Source organism: Carassius carassius, chromosome 14, assembly GCF_963082965.1.
Source record: "Carassius carassius chromosome 14, fCarCar2.1, whole genome shotgun sequence".
NCBI classification, from domain to species: domain Eukaryota; kingdom Metazoa; phylum Chordata; class Actinopteri; order Cypriniformes; family Cyprinidae; genus Carassius; species Carassius carassius.
In genome coordinates this window covers 19,804,555-19,819,187 of record NC_081768.1, presented here as the reverse complement: position 1 = coordinate 19,819,187, position 14,633 = coordinate 19,804,555, and the positions used below count along the sequence as shown (strand labels likewise).

Genomic DNA, 14,633 nt, shown 5'->3' with positions numbered 1-14,633 from the left:
AGCGGAGCTGCAGTGGAGAAGAGAAAGGTGTCTCATTAAGGAAGAGAGTGAGAGCGAAGCTTAAAGACAGATGGGGAGCCGTTAGTGTGAACACAAGAGAGTGAACCTGCAACGTGCACCTTCTGTCTTGATCAACCTCCTAAAAAATGCCAGGCACGCACACAGGCCTGTCCTGGTTTGGCCTGCGGTTAACGGCTCTAACAGAGAATCTTCCCCTCTCCATCTGCTTAGTTGTCTCACTGGCACTTGGCAGTGAATTCAGTACTCACCAAGTCCCTACTAGCGACACCATTCACATCTCAAACAATCAGTCTCACACTTTGGATGCTATCAGACATACACACATGAACAGTATGCAGCTCAACACTTAAGGACACTGTGACATACAAGCATGAATCTACAACACAACCTCTCCTTCCACAAATCCCTTAAACATCCCTGCTTTGCTCTCTCAGCTGCAGTCTTTCTCTCACCAGCCCCACAACACAATGAACGACTGTCATCGCCACTAAAACAACCTGCAGATCCTGATGACGATCATCAGCCTGCAGGCGAGAGAGCCAGACAGAGAAAGAGATCAAATGAAGGAGAGATGTCAGGGTTTCAAAAACAATAACACCAATGAAACAGATATCAAATAAGCCTGTATTTTCTCACAAACAGCAAGTTGGAACTACAACAACACACCCTAAAGCACAGCGCACACAAGTCAGAAGGCCTGTAAGGGTCTGCAACAAAAGCCATAGATGTAAACCAACTTGCTATACACCATATCAACAACACTTGGAAGGCAAGTTTAGCAGACGCCAAGACAAAAATTCTAATTTGATTAACGCCTAACAGTCTGGTCATGGTCATCACAAATGTGAACACTGAATTTACTCGGCAATGGCTGGGCAGTAGGCAATGACCTACGCAGGTTCTCCAAAGATTGTCTCTACTGTGCATATTTTTCAGCTCTTTCCCCTCTTGTGCAAAGCAAAGCAAAAACAACCACAAGATTTTCCAAGCTGACATCAAGAAGATTAGCTGCCAATGACACTGACAACACAATACTAACTACAAAAATTCAAATGTGGGAAAGGCACTGAGCCTTTGGATTGAAGTATATGCTTCGCCTAAAACAAAAATATGTTATTAGAAGTGGTACATGATAAAACTAGCAGTGGAAGCTGGGGTCTCATGACACTGATTGGAAGAAAACTGAAAACGACAGACTCTCTGGGGGTGGATATAGTGAGACTGTCAGACAAAGATGAATAGATAGACAGACAGACTGCTATATCAGCGCAGCATGTCTATCGCTAACAAGGACACACAGACCACATCACAGAGCATGACCACCAGTACAAACAAAGGCACAGACAATCCCTCTTGTTTGATGGTGACTGAGAAGTGCAAGGTCTCTCTGCACTGGGATCATCACGTCTGAATGGGAATGCCATAGTCATTCTTCATAAGGTTCAAGAATACTTTATTGTACAAATGACTGCAACTGAATGATGATTTATGCTTTTCTGTTCTGTTAGCTGTTCTTGAAGGTTTGCATTATTCCAACTATGCAGCCTGAATGCTATACTAAAATGACAGTATTTCCCACACCGCTTTATGCTGCTGCTGAATCTGCAGTTCCACTACGAAAGAAATTATGCCTTAGAGTTGTGAACTGGCAGTCTGAAATGAATGTTATGTGAAATAGCCTACATACATAGTACAAAATAATACAAAGAGAACAGTAACACTTTATTTTACAGTGCCCTTTGTTACACGTGTACATACTATAGTAAAAACTTTAAATTATGCATTATTACATACAACTGCCCTTAACCAAATCAAATATAGTATGTTCATGTAATTAACATGCAATGCATAAACAGTTCAATCAGATTTATCTATTGAATCAGATAAAATATCTTTATGAGCTGGTTCTTATTAATGACTCAATGACTTACAAATCAGTCATCTGTTTGATCTAAATAGTTATTCATTGACAAAATCAGTAAGAGCAGTTCTTAACTCAATGCAGTGGAAATCATTACTGTAGTCAGGATATACTCGAAATGAATCAAGTAGTTAACGTTAATTTACTGCACTAACAAAGACCTGTGAGATAGATATATAGGATGCATATTAAATAAAGTGGCTTAACATTGTTAATTTAGTTTAAAATATAATACTTTTTAAAAGTCCTATAAAAAAAAGAAAAAAAAAACACGATTTACCCAAAATAGCATTATTATATTCATTATATTATTATAAAGAGGAAGTAATAATCAAGTGGAACCTGAACCAGATTCGTCAAATTCCTTAAAAATCCCATCTCTATTTTTCACTCCAGAACTGCAATCCCGTGGGTCAGTTTACTTTCCATTTGTGTTTGGGATTCTGTGACTGAACATTACTTTCTGTCTGTATGTGTGCACCTGACTGACTATGTGTACTGTTTATGACAGCATCTTCTACCAAACCATAATGGCCTGAGAAACTTCTGGCAGTTTGCAGACGTTACCCCTGTCAGCATGGACTGGGCTTCATCCGTCTCTAGTTGCAAGCCTAAAGCTATTATCACTGCTGTGTTTACACCCTTCAACAAAGCCCTTGTAAGATGGCCAACTGCAGGAAACATCTCAGATAGCGTTCCTTCATCTATCTTTTCCTCTGATCTGTCCCTTCTCCATTCTTCCTGCTCCCCAGAGAAGCGTTGACACTTCCCGCACCCTCATCTCCTATTTTCCCTCCCTCTGGGCGTCTCTTCTCCCCATTACCTTCTTTTTCTCTCGGTCCCCGCATGCATTCTGCGTCTCTCGTTCTTTGGCGGTTTCATTGCTCCACTCGTCCTTCTGGTGGAAACAGATCCTGAATGTTCCTGTACGCGATTAAGCTGCAGGCAGTCATTACGAACGGCTCTCGGCTTTCCAGCACAGCAGAGTAATCACTCAGCCTCACATATCAGTTCTGTTTCGCTCTTGCTCTCTACATGCTCCATATGCTGCTCACACAAAGTAAAGAAGGAGTGAGGGAAAGTCAATGAGGAAGCGCAGCGAGTGGCTGTATCATTCCTGCTAAACTTTATACTGATCTGAAGTAAGAAACGGCCATCTGTTAGGATTCCTACATATTGAAAAGAGCATAAAACACAGTGTGGGCTGCTTTGCCATCACATCTATGTATAATGCCAATGGCAGGCGTCTGCTGTAAGACATGCCATTCTCAAAAACATCAATCTACTGAGCATAAACACCAAACACTGAAGTCATATTAGACTGAGGCACTGCTGAAATTCCCCCTGAGCTTGATGTGGAGAAGAGGGAGTGCACTGGTGTTTGGTTACCCCCGCTCAGAGCAGCTGCTGGAGTGACAAGGTAAGATGAAGCTGTGCTGTTGGTGTAAAGTTGCAATTGTAAAGCTGGTAGATATATAGAGTTGTGCTGGTGTTAAGTTGAGCCCATGGAAAAAACACAGCTTCAAATTGCGATGGCTTTGGATTCACATTTTAGGATCAGATCAGGTTACTCCGTTTGAGGAGGGAAAGTCAATGACGGTTGGCCGGTCTATAAATGACTCAGCAGTTCCCATCGTCACTGTGTGCCAGCTGGGGTTCAAGTCAAACTGCAAGCGTTCATGTATATGTTATTTGCCTTTGTATAACACTTACATGTATAAAGATGCTCGAGTACAACTTGTGGCACACAAAATTTATCTACACCACTGTTCACAATGTTTAGGGTCACTAAGATTTGTAAAATGTTTTTGAAATAAACACACACACCAATGCCTGCATTTATTTGAAATAGTCAAAACAGTGTTCCCTATTTTTTTATATATATTTTTTAATATTAAATGGAGGATGGTAAAGCTACATTTTCAGCAGCGATTACTCCAGTCTTCAGTGTCACGTGATCCTTCAGAATTCACTAAGCAATTATTTCTTCTTATTAATAATGTTCATTATAAATAATTTTTTGGAACCTGTGATACAAGTTTTCAGGATTCTTTGATGAATAGAAGGTTTAAAAGAACAGCATTTGTTTGAAATAAAAATATTTTATATTTCTTAGACGATACAACATAAAAGTCTTTACTGTCATTTGCGATTAATTTAATGTATATTTACTGAAAAAGAGCAATTAAATTTGTTTTAACATTAAGCTGTATAATTTACAGGTTGCTGAATATTTCTATTTTGTAAAGAAAGAAAAAAAAACTGAAATACTTGAAATGCATTGTTTTGTTAATACTCAATCTGGTATGGCCAGTGAAAATACTAGCAAAGCAAGTTAATAGTAGAAGAAAATGATTTTTTTTTTTCACCATAGCTCTCAATTCTCTGAATAATGACTTACAATTTATTCTATTCAGCACACAGAGCTGCAGAAAGACGTGTGGATCAGTACATTTTCATTTACTGGTGAAAGAAAAGGTTTAGCAAAAAATAAAACTTGGAGCTGTGCAAACCTGAGTTGCTTATCACTTGTTTGAAAGGTGTAGCAGAGAGCAGCTGGTGGACTGATGAAGTCTTGTAACATCATGTTGTGAACGTAAAGCTGATGCAGTGATTGAGTGTCTGGATGAAGTATGGTGTATTTTTTCTTTCCCAGACTTGCACTGTTCGCAGTCTCACTCAAAGTAGCTGGAATCATGCCATCTCAGCTTTTCAGCAGCATGCAATCAACGACATCGAGCGTTCCTCACTCACATACAAACAAGCACACATACGATTGCCCCTGATTTTCCTACCTTTAACATACAGGCACTGCCAGAGACAAACGCAAATTGAAAAGAGAGTTTAAAATGTCATCTTTACTCAGGTCTGCGGCATGCAACAAATACCATTTTCCACACAAACAGACGCCCTAACACGGGCATGCATGTACACACATAAACTGACTAAGACAGATTCAGCTCACACCCAATGTCTGGGCCTCGCCAATGGTGTCTTCCTGTCTCTGTGGTGATAGCTGAGGGGAAGCAGGGCAGTGGGTGACACTGACAAATATCCAGAATGAGAAAGAGAGAGAAATGACAGTTTCCTCTCTAAAAAGACCATCTGCACTGCAGCAACCCTAGAGGCCTTGGTTCAGATGACTTCCTTTTCTTCTCCATCATTCTTTCTTCATCGCTGCTCTTAATTCTCAAGCAAGCCAAGTACAAATTACCCCCTCGTGCACAGTCACCAATAATGACAGCAGCAGTGTAAGCGACATGAATTCACCCCGGTGATGCAGTCTCAGTTAAGGTCAGCCAGCCAGCTGTCCGTCAGGCAATAGCCATCATGATGGGTTACCATTAGCCTGGTGCTGGAGAAGTCAGTGCGGCCAGACCTGTAGGGCTCCATTAGTGCAAAGCTAATGAGACCGAACCTCAGCGGACGGGGGCGCACACTCATTATGGCAGGATCACGGGCATGTGTGGGGTGTATGTGTGCGTGTGACTTATGGCAAAGATGTGTGATGGAACTTGTTGCAAGTTAAAGCTTCAGGGCACCATTTCCATCAGAAAAAAAAACCTGAGTATAGACTGAATGCTCAATGCATTTCTTAAACATTTGCAGGAAGTCTTGCCCAAAGCATCCTATTTACATAGAATGCATGAAAACAATGTAAAAGTCTTGGAGTACAGTGTAATCTAATGTTGCAAGTGGTGCTTTGCACATGTAAAGCTTGCTGCCATGATGCCAAAGGGGTTCTGGGTGGTTGCCAGGGTGTTGCTACTAAAGTTGGCTGAAATTCTGAATTTAACTACTGGCTCCTGACCAATTCGTGAGTTAGAATATGAATTGAATTGGCAATTTACTGCAACTGGCCCATTTGCTAAATTGCTATTTGAATTGGAATGACAAGGTAGAATCTATTGAAAATCGCACAAAAATGTAAAGAGTTATAATACATTATACGTTTAGACAATTCAATACCAATAAAAAAAGAGACACACAACAGATTTACAGCCACTCAAAATAACAATTGTTTTTTCTTATATATATATATATATATATATATATATATATATATGTATAAACAGCAACCTTTTCCATACTACTAAATCAAGCAGTTTGCTTCATTTTGTTTATAATGGGGTAAACTATTACAGCATTCTAGTCTATAAAATAATAAAACACTATACCTATCTAACAACAATACTATTTCTCAATGATTAATGAGTGAAAGAATTGTTATAAGAATGTATAAATGTATATTGAAATTCTTATAATATTATAAAATATTATAAAGCATAACATTTTATAATATTAAACAGTATTGTTGTACATTAATAGTATCAATATAATATAAAATAATGGTAATATACAATTATAATATTCATTACACATACACAATGATAATTACAATACACAATTATAAACATTTCTTTTCGTTTCATATTTAAATGCTCCTCACAGATGAAACTTTCAATTTACTGATCATAGGCAAACAAACCCATATGCTGCGAGTATGACATTTATGGGTAATTAATGCTGAAAAATATACAATTCTACATGTATAATAATTATATGAATTTTATTTAATTTAATTAAACTGATGTATGAGTATACTGTGCTACTGACCTAACAAACTAAGAGGCCCTGAATGAGAGTGACTTGATTAATATAACCTGTCACTTGTGTGAACCCAGTCTGACCTAACTCTGGTTTCCTTCTCTCCAAGATCCACAAGAGCACAGCCAGCCATAACACAGCCTGAAAGGCTGATCAACGAAAATGGACACCACCTGCTTAAATACAACGGGAACGAGAAGCCAAACACTGGAGTAGTCCCTTCTTTCCATGGCTGAATGCAGGCAGGCGTCCAACTTGTCAAAACTACACAGTGCCTTGACCTGCACTTAAACAAAATAAACAGAGCCAACCTGCTCCATTAGGGCACAGCTGAGTGATGTCAGCTCTGGCACAGCCCCGGTGATGTAACACGGCAAGCTAATAACCAAAGAACAGAAAAGACTGAGCTGCTCTGGCCGTAAGGGACCGCGACAGACTGCGCTTTAGTTTGGCTCTTGCTTTGGAAGCCATACAGAAAAGCCATTACCAAAGGAGCCATTTAACAACATCAATTAATCAATCATAGCAGGCAGGAAATGAATTTGGCGAGTGCCTCATCAAGGAGAGCAAGTTTTGATGCAGAAAGTCTCATATTTTAGAAAGGTGGCGGGATGAAGATAAAAATAAAAAAAAACCAACACAACACAGTGAGGGGGAAAAGGTCTCATTTGGATTGTATCCCAGTTTCTAAAAATCTCACTTCATTAGCAAAATTGGGCAGAGAAACTAGAAAGACTAAGTAAATTTTGAAACTGAAGCAAGAACGATGGCAGAATACGAAATGATGAAGAACCCAAGCAGCTGTCTTCTACAAGATGCACTGATTAGCGTATTTATATATTTCGAAACAAATCTTGGATGAGAGATTGCCAGGTCAATGCGGGACTGATTGTGTGCTTGCAGTTTATCTTAGCTGATTAGTAACAGGGCCGTATGTTGGTTTAAGACGACAAGAGACCAATACTGATGACAGGAAGTGCCCATCAATAACCAGACACTGCGTCTCAGGTTCAGTTTCACTTCATCTGTCTTAAACCAGCTTTCAGTTTAGCTTCTTTCCCCCTCATTCACCCCATTACCTCGCGTGTATCCTCAGGTGGCCCATATGTGCGAAGCGACAGTCTGTGTCTGCAACCCCCCCAGGACACGTTAGGGAAAGGAACAGCACAGTGGCTTTCTTATCGACAGAGTCCTGATCAATCGGATCAATGGAGGTGATCAGCGTTATGAGCTCTGATCAGCCCGTGTGGGGAACCGGCCAATCCAGTTAAGCCATTAGCAAGCTGGGATAGATGAGCCTGTTGGGCATCGAGCCCATCTATGAGATCTGCTTATAAGCACACTGCCATATGGAGACAATAGTAGTACACAGTCATGAATGTAGGAACAAGACATGAGAAAGATCCGCATTCACTGGCAGCTGATCCAGTGCGACAGAGTCAGAGCGCGTGAGCTAACATGACCGCCGGCTTCTGGTTGAGATGCACGGCAGAGGGCCAGAGGCTTTAAGGAGAGGGGAGGAGTCAGACCCTGCCCTGGGTAAACACAAAGACAGAATGGCCCCGTGCTGGAGGTCACCCTTCAGCCTGTGATTGAGCATGTGGATCAAACAACACTGAATGCACTACAGCTTGTGTTACAGAAATCCATTTGCAGTTCCGCAATTACCAGCCACAGCCTTCAAACCTGCACTCACACTTGGTGCCCATCTGGGAGGCCGTTAAAAATACAAGCTCCATCCCACGGTTAGCGAGAGAGCAAGTGAGTGACTGAGCGAGGGACTGGTGGAGGAAACTTACAGGTCTGCTGGCTGAGTAAATCGCATTAATCATCAGTCCTGATGTTGTTTTTCCTGCTGCTGCATTTCATTTGTTTCATATTTAGATGCTCCTCACAGATGAATCTCTGCAGGCGCTCATGTAGGCTTCTGATGGCAGAGGGGGCATTAAACAGCTCTGCCCGAACCTACCATAAATTACAAAGCCACATTAGCAGCTACAGCACAAAGAAAAAAAAAGAGAGAGAAAAGAAAAAATATACAGCGCAGGGAAACCAAAAGTAATAAGCTAAACATACGATATAGCCTTCTTTACAAATGTGTCTTTTTCAATAACATCCTCTCCTGTAAAGAAACAAGACTGGCAGACGGAGACAGCAGACATCCTCAGCGGGGTAAGAGAGGTGTCAGATGTAGTTGGAAGATGACGAGAAGAGAAAGGACAGGAGGAAAGGTGGAGAGGGGTTGAAGAGAGAAATATTTGGTTTCATATTTGGTTTGAACACCGTTTCAACACATGAGCGGAAGGGATTTAAACAATCTCTGCATGAATGCTGTGCCTCTATTACACTGCAGACACTTCAAACTGACTACAGAGACAAGATGTTGCCTGAACAGATGAAACCACCTCAAAGCAGAAAAAAAATGAAGATGTGATATTTTCCATTCAGCCTGGGAGCAATCGGAAATGGAGGGAAGAGTTTATGCTGCTACTGCATGAAGATATCAAAGGGACCGGAGTTTATGCTGCTATAGCATGAACGTATCAAAGGATCCCATGGCTCACCTTTGATATAGATGGCTGCTCCCCCCATTATGACTACTCCTCCCACTGCTGGAGCTCACTGTGTGTCTGTTTTACATTGTGTGTCTGTATTTTATTAGAGCTTTTCTATCTCTTTTTTCAATGCAGTCAAACTTATTAGTGTTAGGATGAAAAACCTGTACTCGCTCCGTTTCTGAATGAATTAATGTCCCAAATAGTCACATCCTATTCCTTTCTTTATGATGCGCATTAAAATAAGGATGCACCAATATAAATATTCTGGTTGTTATCAAAATTATATTCTCTAAAGCATAAAAAATATAAGTCAATTTATGCATCACAACATTATATTGTAGTGTTCATTTTAAGATGTTAAATATAAAAATATTTTTTTAATGTATTTTTTTCTAAACATAAAATTGCAGTATATGTAATGGAAGTATATGCAATAAAACATACTATCGTTCTACTTTTATTTAGCAAGGATTCATTAAAAGATGAAGACAGTAAAAGACTTTTTCATTGCTACTAAAGATTTCGATTTAAAAATAAATGCTGTTCTTCTAACCTTGCTATTCATCAAAGAGTCATGAAAAAATCTATAAAATTAAGCATCATCTGATAACCAATATGGTTCTGAAATGTCATTCTTCCCTAGCATATACAGAATTTATATTAGTCTAAAAAACAAGCATTTCAAGCATTTATGCATGATCCTTTTTATTTAAAGCTTAAGGTCATAATAAGCAAATCCAGTTAATCTGATAATGCAAGCACATGAAATCACATCGTTATAAACATATCTACAGCTTACCTTACTGAAGAGAGTTTATCAGCAGAGCCAAAGACCTGCACAGAAAAAGAGAAAGATCATCTCCGATACAGCTCGAAGCGCCACAAATTGTGCCCCTGCTGTTTAGGTCTACATCTACACACCCTGCCTTCATCCTGTATTCCCCAGACCAAATGAGGGGAAAAGAGACACTAAGTGACTTCTTGAGCACAAATAAACCTCTGACTTTGAGCACACGTCTTTCATAGATCAGGGCTTAGGACAGCTGAACCATTTAAAATAAAGTTTATATATTCAGGTCAAAATGAATCAGATGAAAAGGATCATCTGCTTTACGAATACAGAGTGATTATCAACCTGCATTATCCCCATGAGGAAGCAGAAATATGAAACTCAGTCTTGGGTAACGCCAACACATCATTCTGGATCCTCAAGCATGCAGCTTTATTTTCAGGAAAGAAGCAGTGCTCCCTGAGATGAGATGCCTTAGTGGAGGCAATTCTGGGGCAAGAACTTGAGGGATCAGGGGGTCCGTTGGGCTTTGGCATTTAACCCCCTGAGCATCAGTACTTTGGACCTTTGCATCCCAACCCTGCATGTCAAACGTCAATCCTCACGGATGAGCCGACCAGCTGCTCGACACTGTACATAAATAATGCAATGCTATTGGCTTCAGCTATGAATCATTCATACATGTTATGCACCTATTTATGCATGCACACAGGATTGTGGATCCTTTTACTCTATTCTTACATGTTTATATAAAAAAATAAATCAATAAATAAAAAAATTCACTGAAAGAAGTTCATGGTCATATTTACTGATGAGCTTTGTGGGTCTCAAATAAGAAACACATCTCATAGCACTCAATGAAAGGTTCTTCAGATTTTAGACATGTTTTTACCTCCTGCTGCCCATGTGATCTATCTGCCAATTAACACACCTGCAGCAACACTAACAACTCAGCCTGACCGATTCCACCGTGGATGGTGTTTCTAATCCTATTGTAAACCAGAGTCTCCCCACTTGGGGATACTGCAAGAATGGAAAAGAGAAAGAAAAAGACTGTGTTAGACAGTGAGAGCCAGCGAGAGTGATAGTAAGCAGTCTGCCAGCAGGTGAGGATTTGTAGTCCATCATAATGGGATTTTATCTGTGCGGTATATAGCAAATCAGCACAGCAGAGAACAGTTCTACACTGACTCTCCAGAGCTCCTCTCTCTCACAGCTCCCTGCACCTGATCATTCTCAGGAGATATAGACACATGCTCTAAAGAAATGCAATGAAAATGAGAAAACAATCGAAACGTTACAAGATTTGATTACAGAAACTTTGGCAGAGAAAAACAAGTGTGAGAAATAAAGTTTAATCAAAGTAAGTTTCAGCTGATAGCTTGGCAGAAAGAGTTTGCGTTAACAGTTGAAAAATAAATAAATATAGCATGGATGCACATGAGCAAAAAGCTGCATATCACTCTCACTGAAGTAGCATACTGCAGACAAATTCAAAAATGCACTGCAATATTATTGACTTTGATTTGATCATTTTAAAGGCATCATTAAAGCTGCTTTATTTCTTTAAGTTAATTCTTTTTCCAAAATTTTGGCAACAGTGTATCTTAAAGGTCCCGTTCTCGGTGATCCCATGTTTTAAACTTTAGTTAGTTTGTAATGTTGTTGTTAGAGTATAAATAATATCTGTAAAATTATAAAGCTCAAAGTTCAATGCCAAGCGAGAACAGAATTCGCCTACAACGAACGACCCGTTTGGACTACATCCCTCTAGTTCCTGCAGTAATGATGTCACTAAAACCATTTTTTGACTAACCTCTGCCCACATGAATACACAAAAAATGGGGCGTGGCCTTGTTGCGCTCGGACGGAGGAGGAGGAAGAGTTGCGTTTTAAGAGTGCTTTTGTCGCCATGTCGTCGAAACACTGTTATTTTGATCTCGGAGGTCCAATCACCTTTGTTTGGCCTTCCCAGGGACGCTGTACTTCGAGATCCATGGTTACAATTTATGTTTAACTCGGTTACCGAAAATTATAATCCACATGTAAAACTATGTGCAGCACATTTTGCTGAGGACAGCTTCCTCAATCTCAATCAGTTTCATGCCGGATTCGCACAAAGATTATTCTTGAAAGATGGAGCAGTTCCTTCTTTGTCTGGAGAAGGCGTTGTTTATGGACCACAGCCGGTAAGTGTATTTTATTATTTAAGTTGGTGCGTTTAACAGTTTCTGTAACTTATTACACAAAGGGCAACACTGTTTAGCTTTGTTAACTAGATGTTAGGGCTGTGCAAAAAAATCGAATGCGATTTTCATGCGCATCTCTTCAGTAAAAACCCCCCTGTGATTATAAGTACATCTCCAGCACGTGCGTTCTTTTACTGTCTATGGTTCAGATCAGGATTGACAGGTTTTCAAAACAAATCCTACCCACTTGCTTCTCAAAACTAGCCCAATCGCGTTTCCAGGAGGGCAGCGTGCACTCAGCTGCTGTCGAATCACAACACAGGAACCGCTGGCACAATCAGAACTCGTTACGTATTTCTGAAGGAGGGAACAAGGAAGACATCAGCCCGTTTTTATGACAGTGAAAACAGCGGTATACAGATAAGTTAATTGTGTGATAAATACTGTTTTTTTACACGCGAAACATGAACACGTTATATTGCACACTGTAAGCACAATCAAAGCTTCAAAAAAGCACGAAAAACAGGACCTTTAATATACTAACCGTGCTGTTAGTACTTTCTACAAATCTTCCAATTCGAAATCAGTTTTTGCAATAAAATTCAAAATTCAGATTTTAATTCAACTAATGTTCGATTTCTAATTTGACAGCCCAAGTTCAACCTTAAAGGAGACATATCCTACAACAAAAATCCAGTCATTACCCTCAAGTTATTCCAAACCCATACAAATTATTAAACACAAAACCTCTCTACACTAGATGTGGTTCTCTGACAGTAAACTGATGCCCAGTTCTATTTATGACATACTGACACAAAGAACAAATGATTTGCAATAGTCTTTTTTATCACATCTAGAGTAGACAGACTCTAGCTGTTGTGACATGATGTGATGCAAGCAACATGTCTCGTTCGGTGTACACACTGTGTAAGACTTTTGTTCATTTGTTCTTGCTCATCAAGAATCCCAAGTTTGAGCTTCGGTTTACCTTATTTGATGAGCTCTACGTGCGTGTGTTGAATAGAAGCTTTAATTATATCTACTCAGCATATAAAATGATAGCATCTCTCCAGAAGACTTGGATTAAAATGGTTTTTGTCAAAGTTTTGGTGAAACAGTCTTTCAATGAAGGGACAGAAATGAGTTTCAATTCTTATCACCCAACATCTGTGATCTTCATGTACCAATTCAGATAGAACTAACAATAGGGTCTGTTTTGTACATCTGTACATACAGCTCTGTATGAGTGCATTGTGTATAATCATTCGGATTGATTACCATTAGAATCACCACAGTTAATGGTTAAGCTATGGCTAGAACAGAAAAAACATGAATTTTGCGCAACTTTAGTACTGTCTTATTTGTTTTTATTTATTTGTAGTAAAACCTAGTTTAATTTTCGTAAAGGTAAATATACAATTAAAACATTATGTAATTGAGTGCAGAAATGAAAGTGAGCAATCTTACCTAATGTTATTACAGTAGCCAGTAACAGTTTACGTGATTTTTTTTTTTAATTAATTTCTGTGCCGGGAGGCAAACATATAAAAAATGTGCGTGGTAAGAGCATCTACGGTAGTTCAAATTGGCCAAAACACAAGAAAACCGGTTGTGAAAAATATTGTTGTCGGCAATCACAGGCAAATCACATTTTCCCAGAGGATCATTGAGTTTGACGAAAAACAGTAGATAATTTGCTCAGGAATTTTTACAGAGGTTGTATGAGAGAAGCACAGATGTGGCAGATTTGGACGGGATTAAAATCGCAAAGTACATCTGTGAAACAAAAATTTCTCTAATGACCCCCTGAAAAACTAGTCCTGTCCAAACAGGGCTAAAGATAAACAAATGAGCTTAAAACTAAATGAAGGGGAGTAAAGGATCATTTGTTTTTAGAGGGGTGAGCTAACCCTTTAAAAAAAGGTTCAAGACTCCCATGTTATTTTTCACTTCATCCTATCAGCTGCACTCTAAGAACATGTCCTGTGAGTATACCCTCAAATCCTCTCCAAACAAAAGTACAGAGTGCTGCAAGTGCCCCAGATTGAATTCACCATGTACAATTGCTATCCTGTCCCAAATTAAACGTGAGGTACCGCCCAATATTCCACTGTGCCAATTACAAATTGGCCGCTGTTTTTAGAGTGCTTGTAACTACCTCATCGCACACAACGATGGCAACTCTGGCACAGCTGTACCCTCTTCAATCCCCCAACAGAGGCATTTTTATCCATTCAAGTCACCATTCAAGAGCGCTGAAGGGACAAGTTAACTGAGGCCACGGGAGGGAAAACATTCAACAACGAAAAAAAAAAAGAGTATCTCTTATTAAACAAGTACATTCACTTCTAATCAGAGCGGATGAAGTTCATGGGGTGACATTTGCGAGCTGACACGCACAGGGCCCGTCACGCTAATGCTACGGAGTAATTAATCTGCCCTCGATGGAACCCAAACCACTAAAGGTCACTCACAGACACACTTTCTCTCTTTGTGTCCCTCTCACACACAAGTAACCCCAACTGCATTGCCACAATGCATGTCCA

The 14,633-nt window shown here is 39.7% G+C and overlaps 1 protein-coding gene across 5 annotated transcripts in view; it reads right to left on the bottom strand.

Annotated features, from left to right (window-relative positions):
- Positions 1–14,633, bottom strand: part of ndst2a (N-deacetylase/N-sulfotransferase (heparan glucosaminyl) 2a) — a 135,372-nt gene that overhangs the window by 59,134 nt on the left and 61,605 nt on the right. For 4 of the 5 annotated variants that reach the window (XR_009437530.1, XM_059566513.1, XM_059566512.1 and 1 more), the window contains one exon: positions 9,908–9,942. The exons of the other annotated variant lie outside the window; for it this stretch is intronic. The gene's annotated coding sequence lies outside the window, so the exon portion shown is untranslated. The remainder of the gene's footprint in view (positions 1–9,907; positions 9,943–14,633) is intronic. 5 annotated transcript variants of the gene reach the window in all.